The sequence below is a fragment of the Arvicanthis niloticus genome, chromosome 4, assembly GCF_011762505.2.
Source record: "Arvicanthis niloticus isolate mArvNil1 chromosome 4, mArvNil1.pat.X, whole genome shotgun sequence".
NCBI classification, from domain to species: domain Eukaryota; kingdom Metazoa; phylum Chordata; class Mammalia; order Rodentia; family Muridae; genus Arvicanthis; species Arvicanthis niloticus.
In genome coordinates this window covers 67,051,380-67,075,474 of record NC_047661.1, presented here as the reverse complement: position 1 = coordinate 67,075,474, position 24,095 = coordinate 67,051,380, and the positions used below count along the sequence as shown (strand labels likewise).

The 24,095-nt window shown below is 40.7% G+C and overlaps 1 long non-coding RNA gene across 1 annotated transcript in view; it reads left to right on the top strand.

Moving 5' to 3' along the window:
• Positions 1-6,601, top strand: part of LOC143441892 (uncharacterized) — a 29,807-nt gene extending 23,206 nt beyond the window's left edge. The window contains exon 3 of the long non-coding RNA XR_013109641.1: positions 6,544-6,601. This is a non-coding gene — a long non-coding RNA (uncharacterized LOC143441892). The remainder of the gene's footprint in view (positions 1-6,543) is intronic.
• Positions 6,602-24,095: the final 17,494 nt, after the last annotated feature.

The following is a 24,095-nucleotide window of genomic DNA, read 5'->3' as shown; positions in this document are numbered from 1 at the left end:
GTTCCTAGTTATGCAGCTGTGAAGATGGGAAAAAAATCAGTATGTGAAATATTTTCAGTAACCTATTTTCTTTTTTTTTAAAAAAAAACCTTTTTATTGATTCTTTTTGAATTACATACCATGCACCCAATCCCACTCATCTCTCTATCTCTCCCCTCTGTCTTTGCAACCTCCCCCAAAAGAAAATAAAAAATAAAATCAGCCAATCAATCAAACAAACAAAATCTTGTCATGGAAGCTGTAATGTGTCATAGTGTGTCCCACAGTGTACCCTTTTGTCCACACATCTTTACTTTCGGGTGTTCATTGTAATGAGTCATTGGTTGGGTTCCAGGCCTCTCCTGATACAGTATCAATACTGGATCCTCACCAGGACTCCTCTTGGATTTTCTGTTGGTGCTCTGTGTCATTGAGATCTTGCAGCTTTGGGTCTGAAGGACTGATCCTTTCACATGCTCCAGCAGTTCATAGATGGGGTATATATTGGGGTGAGCCAATTCAATGCCCTGGATCTGGGCCTGGGTAGTAGTTGGGTTGGTCAGCCTGCCAGCTCTCCCACACCCACACTACCATGGTGAGCTCTTCAGCACTGCCCCAGTTAGCCTACCCAGTGCCACAGCTAGCAGGGGGCAAGACCAGCTCTCCTACTCTAATGCCATCATGCTCTTGGGACTGGTTCACTATCATCTTTGCCACCAGTACCAGCTCTACTGTATTGCCTAGGCAAGGTGAAGGGCCTGCTCTCCCCAGTGCCCTAGCCAGTGAGGGGCTGGGACAACTCTGCACAGTTCTTGGACATCAACATGGTCCCAGCCAGCAACCCAGACCAAGGAAGTCCACATGGCCTTTGATATGACATAGACCCCTGCTGCATGGCCATGTGTACATGTGTGCATGATAACACGGGCTGGGACTTCACCATTGTCGCAGGTGACAGGCTACTCACACCAGACTATTCTTCACTCTCCCCTCTCCAGTTCTGCCTCTCTTCATAATGCTCAAACTGTTTCACTTTTCTTTCTCTCCCCATTTAAAAAAATTAAAAGCGTTTCTTTACTGTTATTGCTGTGGTAGGTGAATGCACACACCAGGGTGTGCGTGTGGAGGTCAGAGGACAACCTGTGGAGCTGGTTCTCTCCATTTACCTTTTTGTGGGTCCTGGGAATCAAACTCAGGTCATCAGAGTTGTAACAAGTGCCTTTTACTGCTGAGCTCTCTCACCAGCTCCCAACAATCCAATTTCTAGAAATGCAGTGGCTTTCTCAGTCAACCACACACTGTCAAGTCCCTTGGGACAGATTAAACGTGTGTGTGTGTGTGTGTGTGTGTGTGTGTGTGTGTGTGTGTGTGTGTGTGTGTGTAGGTGCCCCTGAGGCCAAAGGTGTTAGATCCCCCTGGAGTTACAGGTAACTGTGAGCTGGTGGAACTGGGTCCTGGGAACTGAACTTGAATCCTCAAGAACAACAGTGTGTTCTGTTAACCACTGAGCTATCTCTCTCCAACCCCAAGATCGTATGCTTTTGACAGTCATTTCTCATAGAGGATGGGAATAAGAGACATCCCCTGTCTCCACTAGCTAGTGTTAGGCCTTTCCTGGGAGACTGTCTACAAAAGAAAGATGTCTGTGCTCATTCCCCATGTCATTACAAAAAAACTGTGAGGTTTGTAACAACTATCAGTTTTGTTTTTGTCCATAATCCATGCAGAAAACAAATGTTAACTGTAATGTTACCTGTGGTTTCTGGAGGTTCCTCACATACTGCTTCTGGCATAGTGGGTATGCTAGGCCATTAGTATTGGAGAGCTTAAATAATTACCTCTCTATAGTTGACTGCCACATTCTTGAATATGTCCTCCAGATTCACTATGGCGTCTCCTCACATACTCCCCTTTGAAGACTGTGGGGATAGCTTTCTCAGGAAGCCCTTCCTTGAAATTGTTTGTCTAAGTGAACATAAAACCACAGTTTAGAAAACAAAAGAAAAATTTCCCAGTGCAAACTGAGTTGTTGGAATCAGGAGGCAGCCAGTGGTCAGAAGGAGAACTAGTTTGGAGTCCGCCATTCCTTTCTCCCATTGCTGCCTGCCATCTTCAGGCTGTGCTGATCTTGTAAGACCAGGCATGGTTTCTCTTTCCCAAGGCACAGTGACCAGCATGATTTCTCTTAATTGCCAATAGTTTGTGCATCTCTTCTCAGTGTCTCCTGCATTATTTCCCTCAGAGGTTTGTTCTCTCATCCCTGTCAGGGATCTCGGAGCATTCAGCTGGAAAAGACTGCTCACTGTAACTGGAGAGACAGCTGTGTTGTCTGCGAGGCACGGGGACTGCAGCATCTCTTTGCCCTTCATTTCCCAGAGTCTGATGCTTTCCTGTCTGTTGTTACCTTAGAAACCACCTTTCTGTCATCACACCAGTAAAAACTGAGATAGACTGAATAGCAGAGAAGGCTCTAAGATAGATAGTAAAGAAAAAATGTGTGAAAGAAAACTAGCTTCAGATTGAAGGCCTGTATTTTGGGAAGCAGGGTGCATGAGTGAGTGCGTGTGTTTTTTCTGTCCTTGTCTGGAAAATTTTTCAGAATCAGATGTGAGAAACAAAAACAGGTGAGATACCAAGAGGGAAATAATTTAACTGCCTGAAACTGGTTTTAAAAACTGAAAGGTGAACTGGCCAGGTGGCTCCGAGAGTAAAAGACGCTTAGTATACAGGTCTGAATTTCATCCCTAGAACCCTGCAGACTGAGAGGGCTGATCACACACACACACAGGCACACACACACACAGGAAAACACACACACACACACACACACACACACACAAACCACTCATGTAGTGAATTAAGAATGTAGTAAAAATAAGAATGATGAAAAGAATTACTGAATCAATCCCACAATTACAGAATCAATTACACAAATGTAAAATGTAGAATTTGATGTTTTGAAACACACATTTAGGAAGCTGTCAGCACAGTGAAGGTGAATTATTATCTTGAAAAGCTGACTTGGGGGTGGATTTGGGGGAGTGGGAGGTAAGGGAGAGACTTCGGGAGGGGAGGAAGAGGAAACTGCGGTTGGGATGTTATATGTGAAAGAATAAGAAAAATAAAGGAAAAGCTGACTTTTGTTCCTTCTATTCCTTCATCCCCAACCCTTCCCCTTGACTCCTTTCCCAATCCTAGTCCCCAGTCAACAACTGACCTGCAGTTTGCTTCTGTAGATTTCTTTACATTGTCTAGAGTACTACTTAATGAAGATCAGATACTATAAATATTTGTCTAGCTTCTTTTACCCAGCATAATTATTTTCAGATTCACCTATGTCATCTATCTCTGTCTGTATAACAAAACATTTACTTTAATGGCATTACAAATTTAAATTTCTGATTGTTTACTGCTAGTATGTAGAAACAGACTTCCATATTGTAGACTCATCTTTAATCTTTCAGTTTTATAAACTTCCTTCTTGGGTCTAGGATTCTGTAGTTGAATTGGATGGTCTATGTAAAAGGTGATGCTGTCTGAGAATAAAGACATGATGACCTGGCTTTGATCCCTGGAACCCACACGGTGGAAGGAGAGAAGAGAGCCTACAAGTTGTTCACTCTGACATGCACACACGCACTCAGATGCATACATCACAAAATAAATAAAATAGGGGCTGGAGAGAAGGCTATGAGGGTAGAAACACTTGCTGCTCCTCCAGAGTCCCTGGGTTTGGTTCCCAGCACCATGCCAAGCAGTTCACAACCATCCACAACTCCTGCTCCGGGGGATCTGTTGTCTCTGGCCGCCATGGGTTCCTGAACTTATGCACACATACTCAGTTGCAGACTTGTACACTGTGGTAGTGTGAATAAAAATGCCCCCCCCCCCAGATTCATAGTTAGTGGCATTCTTTGAAAGGATTGGGGCATGTGGCCTTGTTGGAGGAAGTGTGTCACATGGGGGTGGACCTAGAGGTTTCAATAACTCAAGCCAGGCCCAGTGGCTCTCTCTCTTCCTACTGCCTGTAGATCTGGATGTAGGACTCTCAGCTACTTCTCCAGCACCATGTCTGCCTGTGTGCCACCATGCTTTCTGCCATGATGACAATGAACTGCAGTTCTATTTAGCTTTTAAAAATGTCTGATGCTGGCAACCAAACCCAGGTCTCACACATGCCTGGAAAGTATGTGCTGCGAAGTGAGTAAATGTTTGAAGAACCAGTCAGATCCACAATGGATGCACCATCTCAACCATCATGAGTACTCAAGGTTCTGCCTTGCTATATCCCTTCTAGCATCTCTTTCCTGTTTTTTCAGTAGCCATCATCTCTAGTAAATAGCACCTTACTGGCCCTTAGTGTGTCTTGTTGGGGAAATACCCATTCAAGTCTTTCATCTAGTTTGAGTCTGATTTTTTTAATGCTTCCTCCTCCTGTGCCCCTCTCCCATCTCCTCCTCCTTTTTCTCTTTCTCCACAATAGGCTGGCCTAGAGCTCATGACCTTCCCATCTTAGCTTCTAAGTGCTGGGATTACTGGTATGAACTCTGGATATATTAATATTGTCAGATTAATGACTTTTAACTATTACTTAATTCTGTGTAGTATCTTTTCACATTTTTGGTAGTGCCTTTCAATGTACAACACTTGAATTTTGGTTAAGTTCAATTTATCTTTTGTGGCTGTGCTTTTAGTATCATATTTAAAATAACTATATTACTAAATTCAAATTCATAAAGATTTCTCTATTTTCTTCTAAGATTTTAATTTTTAAAGTGAGTTATAGGTGTTTTGCCTGTGCACATATCCTGGTACCACATGTGTGCCTGGTGCCCACGGAAGTGACAAGAAGGTTCTGGATCCTTTGGAGCTGTTGTCACAGACAATTGTGATCCACAGTTTGGGTGCTAGGAATCAAACCTTAGTCCTCTGGTACTCTCAACTATTGAGCCATCTCTCCAGCCTCCTAAGAACTTAAATTTAGTTGAATCATTTTGAGATGTTTTGGTATATTGTATAAGACATATAAATATACAGTTCTGAATATGAACATCATGATTCACAATCACTGTTTGTTAAAACGTTGTCTTCCCCCATACATGGCCTTGTTATCCTTGTTTGATTGATAACCTTGATTATTAAGACAATTTGTTTTGGCCTCTCTATTTTACTGTGTTGGTTTGTATGTCTATCTATTCTTATGGCAGAACCACGCACACTATTTGATTACTGTTACTTTGTAATAAGTTTTGAAACTGGTAAATTTAAATATTTAAACCTTATTCTTTTCTCTCTTTCTTTCTTTCTTTCTTTCTTTCTTTCTTTCTTTCTTTTCTTCCTCCCTCCCTCCCTCCCTCCCTCCCTCCCTCCCTCCCTCCCTTCCTTCCTTCCTTCCTTCCTTCCTTCCTTCCTTTCTTTGTTTAGAATTTACCTGCATGTATATATGGAGGCCAGATGAGAATGGTGGGTTCCCTTGGAACTGAAGTTACATGGTTGTTAGCTGTCATGTGACTACTAAGAACAAAACCTGGGTCCTCTTTGTCATGTGACAAGTCTTTTCCTTAGGAACTGCAACATACATACCTATTCATTCCAGATAGGAAACTTAAGATAGACCACAGAATGGTTATCACCAAAATCCAGCTTGGTGAACCAAGTTATTGGAGTTACTTACAGGACAGTGGGTAGGGGGTTACTTAAAGGAGCAGAAATAGCTCAAGTAGCCCACCTCAGCATGGGTGAAAGTTCACAAAAGCTAGGAACCTAGAGCACACTGCACAGCTTGCAGACAGCTTAACAGGTTCCAGAGTATTCCTCCCAGGTGCCTGGGTCAGGCTAAAATCCTTTCAGGTAGTTAGGATGGTTTCTGCTTCCTGAAGGTTGAGCATCGTCTTTGCTGCTCTGCTCTGCTCTTCTGAAAGGGACTATCAGCTTTTACTGCTTACTTTAGCAGGGAGGGGCCTAGCGAGTCTGGTCAGTTTGAGTTATTTACCTTCTTGCTTAAGGAGCTTCCCTGCGGGATTGAATGTTTCAATTCCCAAGGAAAATGTTACACAACACTCTATAAAGTGGCAAGTGCTTTTTAACCAGCCAACACCTGAACTTTGTTTAGATTATTCAAGGTACCTTAAAATCCACATACATAAAAGGAAGGAGTTGGATGTGTATTCAAAATACATTGTATGACATTCTCAAAGCATTAATAAAGATATTTTTAAAAATTCAAATACATTTAATTTTGAGTTTTTTCCACTTGTGTTCTTGGAATTTTGTATTCCATTAGATCTTTCCATGGCTTTGGATACTGTGCTGGCTAGTTAAGTCATTTTGGAAGGGGGAACCTCAACTGACAAAATACCTTTACCAGTTTGGCCTATTGGCATGCCTATGATACATTTTCTTGATTGATTGATGACTGATGTGAAAAGTACCAGCTCACTGTGGGCAGTGCCACCCCTGGGGTAGTAGTCCTGGGAGCTTTAAGAAAGCAGGCTGATTAAGCCATGGGGAACAAACCAGTATGAAGCATTTCTCCATGGCTTCTGTTTCATTTTCTACCTCCAGGTTCCTGTCATGAGTTCCTACCTAGACTTCTTTTGATGATGGGCAGTCATGTGGAAGTGTAAGCATAAATAAACCCTTTCCTCCCTACTCTTTTGGTCATGGTATTTTCTTAAAGTGCCAGGCTTTTTAACCCACTATAGTGGGTCTTCCTCATTTGTTCAGATTTTCATTTATACTAGAAGTATTTTGCTTGTTTTATAAGATTGTTTTACATTAGAAAGTTTGTTTAGTAAACTTTATTTCTTTTTATTTTCTTCAGTTCTGGAAACTGAATCCAGGGTCTCTCACATCCCGGGCAAGCAATGTCAGTCACCAAAGTAAGCTTCATCTCCAGCCCTTATGTCTCAGTCTTCTTGGTGATGTTGTAAATGGGACAATTAAACTTTTTTTTTCATACTGAAATTATCCATTACAAGTCTTCATGTGGTAATTCTGTATCTTAACAACGTTGCCGAATTTGGAGCATATGTTTTCTTTAGGGTTTTCTGTGTATTTGATTGTTCTATTGATCAGTAGAGATCCTTTTACTTCTCCCTTTGCATATGAATGAGTTTCACACATTCCTTTGGCTGAATTGCTGTTGCTGGAATAGAAGCAATGAAGGTGGGATTTCTAGTGTTGCTAGTTAAGAAAAGCTTTGTGCCTCTCACCAATGGCGGCCTTGCTGGGAGGGTTTTGATTATATTCTTTATTATTGCTATGGTGTAAGTATGAACCACCCCCTGGAGGTTTATGTGCTAACTGCTGGTGCCGAGCTAGGGCCATTCTCTTGCCAGATGGGGCCTAGCTGGAGGAGAGAACTAGGTGTGTGCTCCTTTAAAGATGATACCTAGCTCCCAGTCCTCTCCTCACATTTCCTCTCTCTCTCTCTCTCTCTCTCTCTCTCTCTCTCTCTCTCTCTCTCTTCTTTGTTTTTTTGTTTTGTTTTTTGTTTTTTTTTTTTGAGACAGGGTTTCTCTGAGCAGCCCTGTTTCTTATCCACCATGAGGTGAAGAGTTTCTTGTCTATATGTTCTGCTGTATTATGTTCCTAGAATCAACACAGCTAAGGGGCATGGACTGACATCTCTGACTATTAAACAAAAGTAAAAAAAAAAATTATTCTTTAGGAGTTGGAGAGATGTCTCCATGGTTAAGAGCACTGGCTGCTCTTTCAGGGGACTGGGGTTCAGTTCCCATGGTCATTCACATGATCTGTAATTCCAGTTCTGGGGAATCCAAATGCTGTCTTCTTACCAGGCATGCACATGGTATACATACATACATACATACATACGTGCAGGCAAAACACACACACACATAAAATAAAATCATAAAAAAAGTGTAAGATGTTTCCTTGGATATTTTGGTCAAAACTGTGCAAAAATAACTAGCAGAGAAGTTGGTGCTTGAGAAGTAGCGTTGTTGCAGTGGTTAAATCACCTGTGTAGTTCCTAAATCGTTGTGACCATCTGGTTGGCAGGTTTTAGAAAGGTTTAATCTTTAAAGAAGAGTAAACAGTTGAGGTGATAACAATAGCTGAAGAGATGTCTTTCTTTTCTAACTTCACGTGGTTCCACATGTCAGTCATTATTCTTATATCCTGAGTGATCAGAGTTCCATTCAGAAAGTTTTTGCCTACGTCCAGATCTTGAAGTTTTTCTCTCTGTTTTCAACTCTATCAGTTTCAGGTCCTATGTTGATGTCTTTGCCATTTGAAGTTCAGTTTTGCTGCAGGGGGAGAGATGAGAATCAAGTTTCCTTCTTTGTGTAGATACCTAGTTTATCCAGCACCATTTGTTGAAGATGCTGTCCTTTCTCCAATGTAGATTTTTGGCATCCATCTTAGTTTGGGTTTTATTGCTGTGAAGAGACATCACGGATTCTGTATCAGTTATTTCTCTGTTTCTGTAGACAAACACCATGACCATGGCACTTTATAGAAGAAAGCATTTATCTGGCAGTGTTTATCTAGACTAGATGAACTTTGCAGCAAAGTAAAGACCAACAGGGAAGATGCAAGTTTTCTTCTCTCTACATTTGTCTGGGTTGTCAAGAGAGATATCTCCCACATGCAGTGTGGGTCTCCCCACGTTAAATAATTTTATATAAAAAAATCCCACCCAGGAGTGCCTAGCAACTTGCTCATCAAGATGACAAGCAAGATTTTCCAACTTGCTCATCAAGATGACAAGCAAGATTTTCCATCACACTAATCATAAAGGGAATTTTTGAAAACACAGATTTCCCCCCCTCCACTGGTTGGTAAATATTTTTCCCCATTATTTCAAAACTACCACATTAGAACTGTAGCTCTGTCCAGAAAAGGACACACTTGCAGAATAGTCGACTGATTATATCTGCCTAGACAGAGTAATCAGCCCTTAATAATTCTGCAGCACTAAGGTCTGTCAGATGATCCTGGGTCAGAAGGCTGAAGATCAGATGCTCCAACGTTTTGTAGTAGAGGGAGTGTCCAGGTGTTCAGCATTCTCTATAAATTGGCTAAGTTTTAGAAGGTATGCTTTGTGCTTCCCAGAATTTTAGTTAACTCAGCCATTCTGGATTTCTGATGGGGTTGAAAACTTATAGTCTCATAGCCAATCCTGGCTATTTACCTTGAGAGAAAAGATTTGAGTGGATGGTTTTCAGTTGATATTCATTCTAAAGCCAAGGAAAAAGCCAGGTTCAGAACTAAGAAGAGATGACAGAGGTTCTGGTTAGTCAACAAAATGATGGACTGGGTATGAGGACTATCTTGTACCTCACTGGTACAAATTGGCATAATTATGCTCTAATTGTATTTTGAGAGAAAAGTTTTATTTTAACAGGAAGGGTAATATGTAGGAGGAGCTAAGGTGGGAGGAGTACCGAGAGGAAGAGAAGGAGTAAGGAGAGGAGGAGAAGAAGGAGAGGAGAAGCTAGGTGATGAGAGAGAGAAAGAGAGAGAAAGAGGGGGATATCGAGGCAGATGTTCACGTGTCTCCACTAGTCAAAGATAGTTGATATATCTAGGTTGGGTAGTGGGTTACACTTCTGATTGAGCATTACCAAACTTATAAAGCCTTTGATTACCATTTTTAAAAAGTGTATAAGTGCAAAAAGGAAAAGGGGGCATGGGATAGGGGTTTCCTGGGGGGGGGGGGAATGGGGAAAGGGGATGGCATCTGAAATGTAAATAAAATATCCAATAAAAAAAAGAAAAAGAAAAAAGAACTGTAGCTCTGTAGTAGAGCATATGCAGAGTTGTGAAAGATCTAGGTTCAATCTCCAGCCCTTCGAATAAAGAAAAAGGGAGAACAGAGAGAGGAATTTAGACAGTTGCTGTACATGGTGGTGCACACCTTTAATGCCAGAATTCAGGAGGATCATGAGTTTCAAGCCAGCCGGGACTACATAGTAAGACCCTATCTTAGTTAGGGTTCTGTTGCTGTGAGAAAACATCATAATCAAAATCAGATTGGGGAGGAAAGGGTTTATTTTGCTTACACTGCCATGTCATAGTCTATCATCAGAGGAAGTCAGTCAGGGTGGGAACTCAAAGGAGGACCCCGATGCAGGAGCTGAAGTGGAGACCATGGGACACCACTTACTGACTTGCTTCCCATGGCTTATGCAGTCTGTTTTCTTATATCAACCAGGACTACCTGCCCAGGTGTGATAACCCCACTCTGATATGGGCCTTTCCCAATCATTAATCAAGAAAATGCCCCAAACTTGCCTACAGGTAATCTGAGAGAGGCAGTTTCTCAGCTGAGGTTCTTCTTCACAGTAACTCTAGTTTGTGTCAACCCAACAGAAAACTAACCAGGACAAACACTATGACGGAAAGTAAAATTCTTTAAAGAATTATTACATTAGTGATATAATTGTAGTGTTTTCTGGTTTTCCTCGGTGTTGACAAGTCAGCTGTCAGTATAACTGTTGCCCCTTTGAAGGCAGTTTGGCTTTTCCTCTTCTAGTCATTTAAAAAACTACCTCATTATTATTTTGATTTATGACTCTGATAAATAATAAGTATTTTTTGTAATGATACTATCAGTATGCCAAAAATTTAGCAGCAGTTTCTTAAATTACCAAATGCTGTGTTTAAATTTCTAATCTTAAAATACTATATGCTTTTAAGAAATAATAATTTAAAACTGTAATCATAAGGTCTATAGATTATGACTTGATATTTAAAGGTGAGCTTGATGACACAGACTTCATTTGGTAGGTAGAAACAGAAGGACAAGAAGTTTAGAGCCAGTCTCAGGTACACAAGAAGCTACCCTGAGACCCTGTCTCAATGAAGAAGGAGAAGGAGGAGGAGGAGGAGGAGGATAAGGAAGAGGAAGAAGAGGAGGAGGAGGAGGAGGAAGAGGAAAAGGAGGAGAAGGAAGAAGAAGAGGAGGTTGAGAAAGAGGAAGAGGAGGAGGAGGAGGAGGAAGAGGAGGTGATAGCTGTTTTAATTGATTGATTAATATTTTTCTGTGTATGGATGTTTTGCTTGCATATATGTTCTTGCATCACATGTGTGTTTGGTCTCTAGAGAGACCAACAGAAGGCATCAGATCCCTGGAGACTAAAGTTACAGATGGTGGTGAGCTGCCATGTGTGTGCCTGGAATTGAACTGGGGTTCTCTGCAAGAGTAGTATATGCTGTTAACCACAGAGCCTTCTTTTCCATCTGTGGCATAATCTTTAAAAGTGTATTGTTTTTGATTTTTTATTATTTTTTTATGATGTCACAGTGTTATGGTTAAAAATGTGGGCTTAGGAGTCAGTTACTGAACTTATGTTGTATGTGGGTCTGTGCATGCAGCAATGCACACGTGGGGGTCAGAGCAGAGGAAACTTATGGCGTCATTGCCCCCTTCCCACCTTTGCATAGGTTCCAGAGATAGACCCAACTGAGATGATCTGGCATGTGCCATCTTACCAGCCTCTCAGATGAGATGTTAATTTCAAATGACTTCTCTATAAAACAGAGAAGGTAGTATTCATACTATAGTGCTGCTGTGAGATGCAAGAAGCTCAGCTGTGAAAGGGTTAAAATAATTCCCCACACAGAAGAGGTTTTTAAACTTCCCAGCTTACAAGAGGTAATATATATTTCTAAAAATTATTTTATTACTTTATATTTCTGAGTGTCTGGTTTGCATGTTCATATGTACATCATGTGAATGCCTGATATTTACAGAGGCCAAAAACAGGTCTCTGATTTGGAGTTATGGGCAGTTGTGAGCCACCATGTAAGTGGTGGGAATAAAACCCTGGTCTTTTGGAGAAGCAGCCAGTGTTATTAACTGCTGAACCATTCTCCAGACCCAGAAGGAATATTTTACCTTGACTGAATTCTGCAAATCCGAGAATCTTGAGAAGCGCTCAATTAGGTCTTTGATTTTCTTTACTAATAAACAGTTCTTTCTGATTAATGGTACTGTCCGAGGTGCTGAAAATGCCCAGTAATCTTGTGGTTTATTTTGTTTTGTTTTGTTTGCTCTGAGATGGGGCCTCTCTATGTTACCTTGACTGTTCCATAACTTGCTATGTAAACCAGACTAGCCTTGAACTCACAGAGAGCACCTGCCTCTGCTCCCAAGTGCTGGGATTAAAGGCTTGGGCCACTATGTGCCGCATTCCAGTAATTATGTTAACTCTGGCTAGAGTCAGTCCAGTTAGAGGACTTGGGGATTAACTCAGTTATTTTTTAAAACTATTTTTATTTATTGTTGACAAAGCCATACATATATATGGTGCATCTGGACCACATCTATTTAACAAAGTAACATGTTCCTCTCTAGAGCTATGACCTCTCCAGCCATGGGCACTTGATGAGGTTTTCAACATGAGGCATGAATTCCTTCTATAAAGTTGACATAAAATCCAATTTGAGGACTATCTCATGATACCAGAAGGTACCATCCAAGCTTCCAGAGGAGACAAGCAACTAACCAACTCACACAGCTCTGACACCTATGAACCACAACATCAGCATGGCACAGTGACACTGAGTGTGCAATAGTGGCACACATGCCTTGGTGGTAACCAACAGGTCCCTAATTGGAATTAAGACCTATTCAATAAGACAGAAATCATACCTGGTACTGGAAATCTGGCCAATTATACAAGACTAGAAAAGTCAAGGATCTTGAAGGAGAGTCTATAATCATTACTTATTGAATCAGCATAGTTCCTAACTACATTCTAAATATTTATCCTTACACCCACAGTTAAGTGTACTCCTCACCTCCCATCAAAGAAGCTTCACACTGCAACAGATGGAGACCATTACAGAAAACCAAAACCAATCAAAATACAGAGTTTTAGAGCCCAGTTTCAATGGATACATCTACAAAACAGTCCCATAGAAAAGGAGGTAGAAAGATTATAAGAGTGAGAGGGTTAAGAAGTTTTGTTGTGAGATTGTGTCTGCTAAGAATGTCACAAGCTATGTCTCACCAACATGAGTGCCTAAGCATGACCTAAATGAGGACCACACCAATAGACATGCTAATGTGGACGGGGAAAGCCCAGGGGGCCTAAATACTACATAAACAACTACAGGTGACTAAGGGATGCTAAGAGCAGGAGAAATGGTTTTCCTCAGAGAAGAGCACACCAATTGGTTATTCAAAACCAATTGAAAAAAAAAACTGAAAGAATACATGCAAGTAATGTTATACAGACTGAGAAATATATGTGAATATACATATATAAAATAATTTTTTAAAAGAAGCAATAAATGTGAAAGTGAGCAAGAACATTTGGAGAAAGGAAAAGGAGAAATGATTCAGTTATATTATAATCTAAAAATAAAAAATAGTAAAAATAAATAGAGAAAAAGTCTTTAAAGAGATTTTAAGGTAGAAAAGGGTTTTTTTTTTAATTTAAGAAAAAATTGAAAATAAAATACAAATTAAAATAGTTAAAAATTAAAAAGAAAGCAGAAGCTGGGTGGTAGTGGCACATACCTTTAATTCCAGTACTTGAGAGGCAAAGGCAGGCAGATCTCTGTGAGTTTGAAGCCAGTCTGGTCTACAGAATGAGTTCCAGGGCCGGGTGGTGGTGGCGCACGCCTTTAATCCCAGCACTTGGGAGGCAGAGGCAGGCGGATTTCTGAGTTCGAGGCCAGCCTGGTCTACAAAGTGAGTTCCAGGACAGCCAGGGCTACACAGAGAAACCCTGTCTTGAAAAACCAAAATAAATAAATAAATAAATAAAAAATAAAAAATAAAAAAATAAAGAATTCCAGGACAGCCAGTACTATACAGAGAAACCTTGGGTTAAAAAAAAAAGCAACCAACCAAACAGCCCTTCCCCACTCCCAAAAGCAGTCCCACAACAGTAATGTCACTGTTGTTATCAGTGGGCACATGATATAATATTGCATTATTCAGGGTCCACCATAGGGCAGGGCAATGAACAGGGTCCAGGGAGATCACCTGGAAGAGATAATGGGGAAACAGGCGAACGCAAAGAAAGATGGCTTGTCTATAGGATGATCAAACTGCAATTTTTACTATTTCACACAGGGGTTATAAACACAAAAAGGCAGGATGTGGGGAAGGGGATGACACAGGAGCGTAGATGTCTTCAGGGGGAGTACAGTATCTTCCAGAACAGGGTATCAGCTGGATGAAGGTTCAGGAACAGGCCACTATGACTCTGTCTATGATTCCCTTGTGTCTTATCTAAGCTGGTACTATCCACCAAGGCTACCTATCTACAAGGTCTATGACTATTCAGACTGGTAAATTTCCACCAAGGCTATTTGTTTACAAGATCCTATAGCCATCTGTTCAGTGTTTTTCCACAGAAACCAAGACTTTGTGTTAGCAAGATGACTTAGACCTATTGCTGATTTTAGGCCTTCAGTGTATAAGCAAGGCTGCCCCTGACACACTACTATTGATGCCTTTTTTTCCCTCCACAATGGCCTGTATATCTTTGACACTTTGGAAGTTAGCCAGTAGTGAGGAAACATTTGGCTCAGTTCTAGCTTTATTTCTTAATCTGCAACCAAAGTATGTGGTATTTTCAACTCTATGGTTTTACCATTTACTTCTGTTAGGCAACCAAGAGTAATGGTAATAGTCAGTACTGCTTGGTGTGGAGGGGGCTCTGAGGCATCCCTGACCATTGGTACATTGGGGAGTATACCAATCCTAACACTGAAATTTTCATTTAATAACCTATGACTTTTGGGAGTACCATTAACCTATTTTGAGGTTTTTAATGTCTCTTCATTTATAGATTACCTATTAGCACAATAGATACACACAGACTTATTTTTCCAGCACCTCCATTAAGTTATTCACTGAAGATGGTTGTCCTGTAGAGTTGAATTTTGTTAATTATGGTTTAGAGGTGTCTTTTGACAAGATCAGTTGGTGGGATCTTCTGTTATGGAACATATAGTGCTTAATGGGCCAGGCTAGTAGGAACTTGGAAGACAGTAGTGTTGAGAGCTATATGGACTGTATAGGTCCAGTTCAAGAGGTATCAGAGGGAACTACGCCAGCAACTGGGCTGGAGACTGTTCTCATAATATTTTGGCAAAGAACGTGGCTGTCTTCTGCCTTGTCTTAAGAACTTTCCCAAAGCTAAATTAAAAACTAATGGGCTTTTTTTTTTTTTTTTTTTTTTTTTTTTTTTTTTGGTGGAGGAGATTGAGACAGCCTGATTTTGACTGTGTTGTATGGTTATTAGTAGTCACTCTTAAGTGTGTCTACATGGAAAAGAAGCAAGTGGTACAGAAAGAAATACTAAAAATGTACAGGTTGGAGAGAAAAGGACTCTGGCAAGCTAAATGCCTCCGTAAGATTGGTCTGTAGATAAGTCTGAAAGGCATTTTCTTGATCAATGATGCAGAAGGGTCCTGAGCAGTGCCGTCCCTGGGTAGGTGGTCCTGGGATATAGAAGAAAGTTAGCTGAGCACAACATGATAAGCAAGCCAGTAAGCTATGCTCACCCATGGCTTCTGCCTCCTGGTTCCTGCCTTGAATTTCAGGCCTTGATTTCTCTCAGTGATGGAGTGTGACCAGACAGTCGGAAAGGTGAAATATACTCTTTCTTCCTCAGGTTGCTTTTGGTCATGGTTTATTATTGCAAATAGAAATCCTAACTAAGACAGCTGTGAACCAGAGTTGTCTGCAGAAGCAACAAGTGCTCCTTACCACTGAGACATCTTTCCAGCCTCTTTGTGGTAATTTTTTAAAATGTAATTTAACTATACATCTTCCTGTCAGAGCTGCATTACTAGTATCTCAAATGTTCTGCGGCTAGAATGTTTTAACTTGGGCCGGGCGGTGGCGGGCACGCCTTTAATCCCAGCACTCGAGCGGCAGAGGCCGGCGGATCTCTGAGTTTGAGGCCAGCCTGGTCTACAGAGTGAGTTCCAGGGCTACACAGAGAAACTCTGTCTTGAAAAAACAAAATAAACCAAAACCAAAAAAAAAAAAAAAAAAAAAAAAAAAAACCCAAAAACAAACAAAACACAAAAGAAAGGTTTAATTTTCATTCTGGTTTCTTCAGTGACTTGCTGGTCATTCAGGAATGTATTGTTCACTCTCAGATATTTACATAGTTTTTGACTTTTATTCTACTAAGATCTTATGAGATATAAGAAATCACTTTCTTTTATATGTGTTGGAAATTCTTTGTGACCGTCACTGTGGTCTATTTTAGAGGGGATTTCATTGACTTTGAAAATCATATGCATTCTGTATCTGCTGGATGGAATGTTTAACAGACATCTGTTAGTCCATTTTCTCTATGGTGTAGTTTAACTTGTTGATGTTTAGTTTATGTGACCTATCTATAGAGGAGAGTGGACTACTGAAGTTACTTATTATATAGTTATTTGTCTTATTTATCTGACAAAATACCCAACAGAAGAATGAAGGAAGGGAATGGGGAAGAAGGAAGGAAGGAAAGGAGGGAGGGAGGAAGGACTTTGGGTCACGGTTCTAGGGGATATAATGAACATGGCAGGGATGCTGTGCCATCAGGAACAAGAGCTGGATGGTTACATTATGGATGTCTCTGCTCCTTTTTATTCAGTGAAGCACCCTGGCCTATGAAATGCTGTAACCTAGACTCTCCATGTGGAAAAGTATTAGTTTGTAAGCCAATTTAAAAAAATAATAAAAATGAAAAAGAAACTATGTATGCAAATATACGTGGCACATGACAGTTTACAGGCGTCTCCAGTGTTGGCAGAGACTTCTTGTTTGCATTAGTACACTGGGAAGCGTTACCTATGAGAGGAGCAGGAAGTAGGGATCTTCCTCAAGCATGGAACTCTGAAAGGAAGTTCTTCCCAAGCCATTCATATTTTTGTTTATAATTACAAAAATAAATAAAATAGGGCTTCCCAGTAAAAATTCACAATCAAAGTATAAAGAAAATTAAAATATGTAAAAGGATTTGTGTGTGTTTGTAAGAATGTAGTGTTTGTTGTATGTGTGTGCACACACACATGCATTTACTTATGTGTGTGTGTGTGCCTGTGTGTATATGTGTGCCTGTGTGTATGTGTGTGCATGCATTCATGTGCATGTGTTGCATGCATGTCAATATGCAAGGTGCATGATCATGCATGCAGAGGCCAGAGCAGGATTTTGGATTTCTTCCTGTATTTCTCTTTTTCATTGCCTTGAGACCAGGTCTTTAATTGATCTGGCAGCTTGTCATTTGTGCTGGGGTTGTCTGTCTTCATCTTCTAATGGTGGGGTTACAGGTATGTGCTGCCATGTCTGGCTCTCTCTCTCTCTCTCTCCTTCTCTCTCTCTCTGTCTGTCTCTGTGTCTCTCTCGCTCTCTCTCTCTCTTTCATCTATCTATCTAAAAACAAGTTTTTTCTGTGAAACCCTGGCTGTCCTGGAACTCACTCTGTAAACCAAACTGGCCTTGAACTCAGAGATCCACCTGCCTCTGCCTCCTGAATGCTGGGATTAAAGGTGTGTGCCCCACCACCCAGTTCTGCTTTTATTATTATTATTATTATTATTATTATTATTATTATTATTATTATCTTTAATCTTATTTTTACAGTCCAGTTGTTATCCCCCTTCTGTTCTGCCCTCTGACAGTACCTCATCTCATTTTTCCTCCCCTATCTCCAAGAAGATACCCCCACATCCCCCCACACCCCCACACCCCACAAAGCTTCCCCATTCCCTGGGGCCTCAAGTCTCTCTAGGGTTAGATATGTCTTCTCTCATTGAGGCCAGACCTGGCAGTCCTCTGATGTATATGTGTCAGGGACCTCATACCAGCTTGTATATGCTGCCTGGTTGGTAGCTCAATGTCTGAGAGATCTCGGGGGTTCAGGATTGTTGGGACTGCTGATCTTCCTATGTGGTTGCCCTCCTCCTCAACGTCTTCCAATCTTTCCCTAATTCAACCACAGGAGCCCCCAACTTCAGTCCATTGGTTAGGTGTAAGAATCTGCTTCTGTCTCAGTCAGTTGCTTGTTGGGCCTCCCAGAGGACAGCCATGCTAGGCTTCTGTCTGTAAGTACACCAAAGCATCAGTAATAGTGTCAGGACTTGGAGCCTCCCCTTGAGATGGGTCCTAATTTGAACCGGTCACTGGACCTCCTTGCCCTCAGTCTCTCCTCCATTTTTGTCCCTGTAATTCTTTTAGACAGGAACAATCCTGGGTCAGAGTTTTTGACTGTGAGATAGCAACCCCGTCCCTCCACTTGATACCTTGTCTTTCTATTGGAGGTGAACTCTACAAATTCCCTCTCCCCACTGTAAGGCATTTCATCTAAGGTCCTTCCCTCTGAGTCTTGAAGTTCTCTCACCTTCCAGGTTTCTGGTACATTCTAGAGGGTCCCCCTACCTCACACCTCCCGAGGTTGTATATTTCCATTCATTCTGCTGGCCCTCAGGGCTTCACTCCTGGCCCCCACCCCCACCCCGGCCATACCTGATCATGTTCCCATTTTCCCCTTATCTTCCCCTCCTCTCTCCAACCCAGATCCCTCCCTCCCTCTGCCCTCTGCTTCCTTCTCCCTCCCAAGTGGGATTGAAACATCCTCACTTGGGCCCTTTGTCTTGCTAACCTTCTTGAGTTCTGTGGATTGTGTCCTGAGTATTCTGTCCTTTATTTCTGATTTTGGCTAATATCCACTTATTAGTGAGTACATACCATGCATGTGCTTTTGGGTCTGAGATACCTCACTCAGGATGATATTTTCTAGTTCCACCCATTTGCCTGCAAAACTTATGATGTCCTCATTCTTGTTTTTGGTTTGTTTGTTTGTTTTTGTTTTTTGTTTTTTGTTTTTCGAGACAGGGTTTCTCTGTGTAGCCCGGGCTGTCCTGGAACTCACTCTGTAGACCAGGCTGGCCTCGAACTCAGAAATCTTCCCGCCTCTGCCTCCCAAGTGCTGGGATTAAAGGCATGCCCACCACTGCCCAGCCTGAATATTTCTTTCAGTGCTTCTCAGCCATTTGAGATTCTTCTGTTGTGAATTCTCTGTTTAGTTCTATACTCCACTTTTTGATTGATTGTTTGGTTTTCTTGGAGGTTAGCTTCTTGAGTATATATATATATATATATATATATATATATATATATATATATATATGATATTAGCCTTCTTTCAGATGTAAGGTTAGTGAAGATTTCTTCCCAATCTGTAGTTTTCTGGCTTGTCCTATTGGCGATGTCCTTTGCCTTACAGAAACTTTTCAGTTTCATTAGGTCCCATTTATTAATTCTCGATCTTAGAATCTTAGAACCTGAACCATTGGAGTTCTGTTTAGGAAACGTTGAACTCCTTAATCCATTTGGCCTTGAGCTTTGTGCAAGGTGACAAATTGTATCTATTTTCATTTGTCTACATACCGACTGCCAGTTAGACCAGCACCATTTATTGAAGTTGCTTTCTTTTTTTCCATTGTTTTTCCATATTTTTGGCTTCTTTGTCAAAGATCAAGTGCCCATAAGTGTGTGGTTTTATTCCTGGGTCTTCAATTCCATTCTATTGACCAACCTGTTTCTGTACCAATACCATTTGGTTCTTAATCATTATTGCTCTGTAGTATAGCTTGAGGTCAGGACTGGTGATTCCCCCAGAAGTTCTTCTATTTTTAAGAATTGTTTTTGCTATCCTGGGTTTTTTTTTTTTTTTTTTTTCCATATGAAATTGAGCATTGCTTTTTCCATGCCTTTGAAGAATTGTGTTGGAATTTTGATGGGGATTGCATTGAATGTGTAGATTGCTTTTGGTAGGACGACCATTTTTACTATGTTAATCCTACCAATCCATGAGTATGGGAGACCTCTCCATTTTCTGAGGTCTTCTTCAATTTCTTTCTTGAGAGATTTGAAGTTCTTTTCATACAGTTCTTGTTTGGTTAGAGTTCTTGTTTGGTTAGAGTTACCCCAAGGTATTTTATATTATTTGTGACTATTGTGAAGGGTATTGTTTCCCTATTTTATTTCTCAGCCCATTTATCATTTGTATAAAGGAAGGTTACTGATTTGTTTGAGTTAATTTTATATTCGGCCACTTTGCTGAAGTTGTTTATCAGCTGTAGAAGTTCTCTGGTATGTATACTATCATGTCATCCACAAATAGTGATACATAACTTCTTCTCTTGTAGCTCCTTTATCTCCTTTGTTGTCTTATTTCTCTGGCTAGAACTTTGAGTACTATATTGAATAGTTAGGAGGAGAGTTCTTATCTATTCTTATCTCTATAAGAAGGGGCATCCTTGTCTTGTCCCTGAGAAGTGTAATTACTTCAAGTATCTCTCCATTTAATTAGATATTGGCTGTTGGTTTGCTGTATATTGCTTTTATTATGTTTAGGTATGGGCCTTGGATTCCTGATCTCTCCAATACATTTAACATGAAGGGGTGTTGTATTTTGTCAAATGCTTTCCAGCATCTAATAAGATGATAATGTGATTTTTTTTCTATGAGTTTGTTTAAATAGTGGATTACATTAATGGAATTTTGTATATTGAACCAACCTTGCATCCCTGGAATGAAGCCTACTTGATCATGGTGAATGATGGTTTTGATATGTTCTTGGATTCAATTTGCTAGAATTTTATTGAGTATTTTTGCATTGATATTCATAAGTGAAATTGGTCTGAAGTTCTCTTTCTTTGTTGGGTCTCTGTGTGGTTTAGGTATCAGAGTAATTGTGGCTTCACAGAATGAGTTAGGCAGTGTTCCTTCTGTTTCTATTTTATGGAATGTTTGAGGAATGTTAGTATTAGGTCTTCTTTGAAGGTCTGGTAGAATTCTGCACTAAAGCCATCTGGCCTTGGGCTTTTTATGGTTGGAAGGTTTTTAATGACTTCTATTTCCTTAGTACATGGTACTTAGTAACTTTGGTACGTGGTATCTGTCTAGAAAATTATCCATTTCATCTAGATTTTCCAGTTTTGTTGAGTTGAGGTTTTTGTAGTAGGATCTGATGATTTTTTTATAAGTTTCTGTTGTTATGTCTCCCTTTCATTTCTGATTGTGTTAATTTGGATACTCTCTGTGCCCTTTAGTTAGTTCTACCTTTATATAGTTCTCTTTGTTTCTACTTGGTTGATTTCAGCCCTGAGTTTGACTATTTCCTGCCTTCTACTCCTCTTGGGTATGTTTGTTCTAGGGCTTTCAGGTGTACTGTTAAGTTGTTAGTGTAGGATCACTCCAGTTTCTTTACAAGGGCCCTTAGTGCTATGAATTTTCCTCTTAGCACTGCTTTCATTGTGTCCCATAAGTTTGGGTATGTTGTGCTTCCATTTTCATTGGATTCTAAGAAGTCTTTAATTTCTTTATTTCTTCCCTGACCAAGTTATCATTGAGTAGAGAATTGTTGAGTTTCCAAAGGAATGTGGGTTTTCTGTTATTTTTGTTCTTATTGAAGTCTGTGGTGATTTAAAAAACAATATAATGTTTTATTTTTTTGAAATTATATAATTCATCTCTTTCTTCCTTCTATGTGCCCTTCCTTTTTTCCTCACTCAGATTTATGATCATTTTTTATTTAATTGTGAATGCATATATATTCCTAAATATATAATAAATACAACCTAGTTCTTATAATGTTTCTTGTATGTATATGTTTTCAGGGACAATCATTTGGTATTTGATAACTGGTTGGTGTTCTTTCCTCTGGGGAAGATAATTTCTCCTATTATCAACGTCCTTTGGTTCCCTGTAGTCCTTTGTTTAGGATTATGGCCCATGAGCTTTAGCATGTTGGTGTGGTCCTTGCTTATAACATGTTCAGGCAGCCATATTGGTGAGGTCATGGTTATAACTTTTCTGACATTTCTAGGAGACACAATCTCATAGCAGACTTACCGGCTGTCTCACTTTTACAATCTTTCTGTTCCTTCTTCTACAGTGAGCCCCAGAACCTTATGTACAAAAGTTTTATTATAGATATGTCAATTGGGACTGGGGTCCACATGGTCTCCCTGCATTTTGACTGGTTGTGGTTTTCTGAAATAGTCTCAGTCTGCTGAAGAGAGGAGTTTCTTTGATAGGTGAGAGCTACACTTATCTGTGGGTGTAAGTATTCAGCATATAGTACGGATTATGCTGGTTTAGTAAAGTGATGGTTGTAGGTTCTCCAAGACCGATGGCTTCTCTATCCCCAGATAGTTGGCTAGGTTTCTAGTACCAGGCACAGTTTACCTCTTATTGAGTGTCACTTAAGTCCAATTAAGAAAAGTGATTATTACCAACAAGGTACACGTGCCATTTGCATCCTCAGGGTTATCCTGGCATGCTTGTTGTTGTGTTAGTTCATAGGCACCATAGCTTGGTGGGACTGTTGTTTGCCTCCTTCCCTTGGAAGCTTGCATGGCGCCCACTGGTGCTGTGGAAGCTAGTCCTCGGGGAGAGACTTCTAGGTCAGATCCAGCTCAGGTCCTCTGGGTCCTGTGTCTAAAGTGCACAGCGTCTTCAGCAACAGGGACTTACCTCCTACCTATGAGCCACAACCAAGGCAATAGAAATTGTCCATAATGTTTTGGGAGTGTCTTGGACAACCCTGACCAACATATGGTGGTAGGTGGTGGACACAGAGGAAGGAAGGTGTACAACACACTCATTAACCCTACCACAGAACGGCAGCTTCATAATAAAATGTTATTATTGCTTATCCCTCACGTGTGCAGTGTGCTTTTGTGCTGCTCTGCTGGTCTTCTCTTGTTACACGTGCTATAGCTTTGGCAGGTGAAAGTGTCATTTTACTATAATTTTGTGTGAACATGATGAGGCCAGGCATGATTGGCACACATCGTTTGTAACCCAAGCACTCAGGTTGTGAAGTTGGGGGCATCAGGAAGAGTTCAAGAACATTCTTGTCTACCTAGTGAGTCTGAGGCTAGCCTAGGCTACATGAGACTCTATCTTAAAAAACTAAATCCAGCAGAAATAAACACAAGATACTCTAATATTTGACAAGAAACCCACTTCTTACATCTGTTCCCTTCTTCTGAACAGGTAACTCCTCGTGTCAGTTCTTGTTAAATTTTCTAGATTTTTGGTATGTGATGGAGTCCATATGAATTCACGCTGGAATTTCCCTTCTTGACATCTAGTAACATCCTCACAGTATTTTGTCTACATTTGTCTGCAGCTGCTGAGTTGTATTTGGTGTATTGTATTTCTTTGGAAGGCTAACACTTGTGTCACATTTTAGTAAGATATAAAAATACGCAAGAAAATCATGTTCTGGGTCATCAGGATGCTACTTTGTCACTTAATACCAAGTGATGCCAGGGACTGTATTTGCTTTTCTGTGTGTGATGAGTTAATTAGCACCTAGCACTGTGGCTCCAATGATCTCCACTAATGAGAAGAGGACAGAGAAGCGTGACGTGGAAGTGCCTCCTGCGTTCTGGGAAGGATGCATTCAGCCTCTCACTGGTGTTTTATTATTTTAAAAAGACATATTTATTTTAATTTTATGTGTATGTTTTGCCTGCATGTATGTATATACACCACATGTCTGTACTGCCTGTGGAGGCCAGAATAAGGCATTGAATCCCCCCGAAACCAAAGCAGCAAGTGGTTTTAACTGCAGATCCATCTCTCCAGCCCTCAGACAGTGTTTTAAGCAGATCATGTTAGTGCTTTAGAATATAGTCTGGAAAGACACAAGGTAGGCTACAAGGCTGATGGGGGCTGAAGGTATGCCAATGGAGAGTTGTCCAGATGAAAACAGATTTGAGTGATGTTTAGGAGGCGAAACCCATAGGACTTGGGAACTACCTGGTATGGCAGCTGAGGGAGAAGAAAATGCAGGCCGACACCTTGGTTTCTGTTTGGGTGTACATGGGTATGTTGCATTGTTAACTAAAGCATAGATAAAGATAGAAGTGGGGCGGAATGAAAGGGTGCCCTAGATGTGGAGCCAAAGTGCTCCATCTTGGACACACTTCTTTAAGGCCCATGAGACAAGTAGGTCGAGACGCTCAGGAGCTGACTGGACCAGAGATCCTAGTGCTTGAGCTGCACAGATCTGGAAAGAGTCGGTGTTCATTTTGTGAGTAAGACAAGGAGAGACACGGCAAGCTTCTGGAAAGCGAGTGTAGAATACACAGAGTTGTGG